Raw genomic sequence first — 4,003 nt, 5'->3', positions numbered from 1 at the left:
GCTGAAAAGGATGCAGTGAAATTCCCTGGAAAAAACAAAGCACAACCTTTTATGTAAAAAGCGATTTAAAGACCCATTCTGGATGCAGTGACTGTTCCCAACCCCTATATTCAAGCCAGGTCAGGAGAAGGGGGGCTTCTTACCTTCATGTACACACGCACAAAGCGGGAGGGTGTCTATGGCCACCCGACCGCGGTCTCCCCCAGACCATGCCAGCGACGGGACCAGCTCAGGTGAGATCCACGCAGCCCGTCCGGAGGGATGAGGCGAGCAGGGGACGGAAGGTGGGCTGCAGGTGGCTGGCGAAACAACAGGGGGAGGAGAGATGGGAGGGAGAAGAGGGAGGAGACGATGGAAGGAGACGTGCAGGGAGGTAGAGAGGGAAGGCGGGAGAGAGAGACAGGCTTGGGTGGGACAGAAAACAGCAGGAAACGATAACGAAAGAGTGTCAAAATGGCAGCTGCAAAGCTCTGAAAATTTCGGAATCGGGGGCGTGTTTTTGGCGTTCTGAGTGATGGATGACGTCACAGGGCGAAAGAACGCAAAAACACGCCCCCGAATCCGAAAGAGACGGGGCTTGAACTGAATGATGCCCCTCTCAGCCAATGGCTGGCCTCCGTTTAGGGAGCCAGCCAATGGAAGAGAGAGGCGGGTTCAAGCCCCCATACCTAAAAACATGAAATCTCCCACCGAAGACTGCGCAAGTGCAGCCTTATGGTCCTCAACCTAAAAACATGCTCCGATTTGATAGGTAGCTAGTTTAACGCCTTCTCCTAATTCCACTTTAATTGGAAAAGGCAATGCCTGTCTGCCCCGGAGTGCCAGGGCGGGATTAGGATGGTGGCAAGGCTGCGAAAGGAGCCAGTGTATGCGAAGAGCGGGCAGCGCATGCTGCTTGTTTTGGCTTCGGCACCCATCTCTGTCAAACCAGTAGTTCCTACAAGAATTTTTTTTTTGCCCAAACAAACTTGGTGAGAAGATGTAGCCTTACAGCTACAGCATTCAACCTCGAAGCTAGGACCCGGGTTCGAGTCTCGGGAACGACACTCAACATCCTGTGATTCTGGACAAATCACTTAATCTCCCAGTGCCTAACAAAAAATAAATGTGTTCATCTGTAATTAAACTGGTGCTCGTGTAAGGGATATCTTCGGGTCTAGTGTGCTCTTTATAACCCCCCCCCCAAAAAAAAACTCACCTAAAACAGTCATAACTTTATCTTTTCCCTGAATTCATTCTTTGACTGTATTTGCCCTAAATCTTTTCTTCCACTACCATTTCAAACCTTCATTAGCTCATCCTGTTTGCATCTCTTTTCTGGATTGTCACCTCACCCTTAATTATCTTCTGTTCGATTAATTTTTCCTCACTTATTATTACTAGTTCTCCCTTCTAATTGTCACCTCATCCCTGCACGGTCTCTTTTTTTCTTTCCTTTACAATGCCAATAGCTTAAACTCTCCCAAATGCTAGACCTATTGCATTGAAAATGCTTGTTTATATCGGAATCTTACATTTCCTGCTATTATGGATGTACGTCATTCCTTAAATAACACTGATCATTTGAATAACGACACACATTATGTTTACAAGCACTTGAAATATTGTTCCAGGGTACCTATTTTAGCTGTGGTCTAGATACTGTAAAAATAGAACTGAAACAATAAATGCAAACAATATATCAGTACATATCTGGTGCATGTCCCCATCAAGTTATTTATCATGTAGATCTTTTGTGCCATCCTTCATAGATGGTCGCTCAAGGCAAACATGCAATGTTTGTTTGTGCGGAATTGACTATAAATTATACCATTTCATGCCAAGTTGAAGCATCCTGTCATATGCAGCAAATTATGTTCATGACTGGTCCGGATTGTTAATTGGGCTTAGATTTCCAGCTAATAATTAGGTTGGATAAGACTGACACAAGTATCTAAAAGCAGCGCCTAAGCGCGAATACATTTGGAACGCAATGCTGTTATGTCTACAGCAGTGGAGCCGCATACATTTATGTAGGTCCTTTGTGACACTTTTTTGACGATGTATGTGTTCAATGTGTCTTTAAAAAGTGCCAAATCACGTCTTTCACTGACAATTTAATCAGGCAGGTTAATAGTTCATTTATCTTCTCTAATGTTTTGAAATGTCTGTTCTGGAGGCAGAGGGATGGAACACAGATCCTAGAAACTGCGGCTACAGCTGACATTTTATACAGATGTATGTAGTAGAGTGGTGTGTTTGCAGCCATTTACCAAATAAAACGGTAGGGTGGTAACTATGGTAACGTTTTAGAAAAGAAAATCGAAATTAGAATTTAAGACAAGAATAATTAACACCGAGACATTTGGGAAACTTTTTGCAATGGGAAAGAGTTTAGCAGTAGAGAGAGGAGAAATATGGAATTGTATTTTGTTTTAGACACGTGAATACATAGTGTATTTACAGTAGCGGTTATCATTATTAGGTTTAGATAACATGTATTACTTATTTTGCCAATCAGTTACTCGGAGGGAAACATATGCAAATAATCTCCTTTGCAATTCATTTTATGTATATTTTACTCATTCATATTAATTGTGGCTATTCTGAAAATTTAACAGGAGAAAAGACAATCAACCCCAGACCGCCTTCGGCCGTGTTAATTGTCTGGAGTGGTACAGTGGATAAACATTGATAGTTTGGAATACTACATTGAGTTGTTTAGACTATTTGCAAGCATTACTTCATCACCGTGTTTGTTTGATGTACTCCCTAAGTGGCTAAGGGTATGCCCTGAGGTAGGTCTCTTACTTGCTGTGCCACAAGATCAATGCTATACCTCACTGACGAGGCCTAACTAGGATATAACCTATCTGGGGATGTTGGTGTTCTCTTCTGAAGAGAACCTCACCTGGCAGTGCTGAATGGAGCGTTCCAATGAGGAGTTTGGTCAAAACAGAATTGCATAAGAAGGGCCTCAGTAAGGAGTGAGTGCAAAACAGGTTGGACGGCTACCCTGAGCGATTACCGGTAGATTCGAGTATTTGCGGTTATTCCTCCCTTCATCTTTAGTGTGTATTCTGAAATTTTGACTCAGTTCAACTTTTTTTTGATTCAAAAAAGTCAACCATATTGCCCCCAAGCTTTATTTGGTGCTCCATTCAGGAAATCTTTATTTTTTATTATTTTGTAAGTAAAGTATGATGAAAAAGTATGGGAAAACTGACAACTTGGACCTCTGCTTGGCACCCTAGTCATTAAAATTATATATTCTAGGGCTCCAATAAAGTGTATAGTGGTACAAGACAAGCCTACTTGTGAATGTAAGTTTGTATTGGTAGAAGATGTCTGGTCATGAGCTGGGTTCAACTGGAAAAAATGGTGTGCTCCAAAAGATAGGCCTATTGGGAAAATAACTTGAAAACAAGGAGAGGGGCTCAAACCTAAGTATTCATAGAGTAATGTTCCTGCAAGCTGGACAGCTCGACAGACAAATTTACATTATGTGATAACGTACTCAGAACATGTTCTCCTGATGCTTGGAGGCATTTAAAGTTCAACGGGAAAGTTCTGGTACCAGTGGCATGGTGATTCATCGCATCCATATCAGGTGTATGGTGTGTACGGAAATGTTTAACATCTGTTACTGATGCAAACAATGTGTGTTGAGAAAGTGACCACCCTTAACTGGGTCAATAAGGATATCATAGTCTTATAAGATTTTCTTTCTTCACGTGGTGTATCAGGGATACATTTTTGTAGCAACAGATTTCAACTGTCAAACGTTTTTGTGGTGCAGTCAGAATGTAATCATTAAAATGAAATCTACCCACTCATTCACTTATTCATTACCAAAGAGCGAGGCACGGTTTCACTTTCAAGATTTGATATGAAAACAGCACTCATGTGGCTGACAAAAGAAATGATGGTCACACAATTACACCAAAGCAGAGTTCCACTAGTGCAAAGGATAGGTGGAACCGCATACTGCTCCATTTGTGTGTGTTGTGGTCCAGTTCATCAA

The sequence above is a fragment of the Lissotriton helveticus genome, chromosome 3_1, assembly GCF_964261635.1.
Source record: "Lissotriton helveticus chromosome 3_1, aLisHel1.1, whole genome shotgun sequence".
Taxonomy (NCBI): Eukaryota; Metazoa; Chordata; class Amphibia; order Caudata; family Salamandridae; genus Lissotriton; species Lissotriton helveticus.
The sequence above is the reverse complement of the archived record's forward strand: the minus strand, read 5'-3'. Positions refer to the sequence as shown.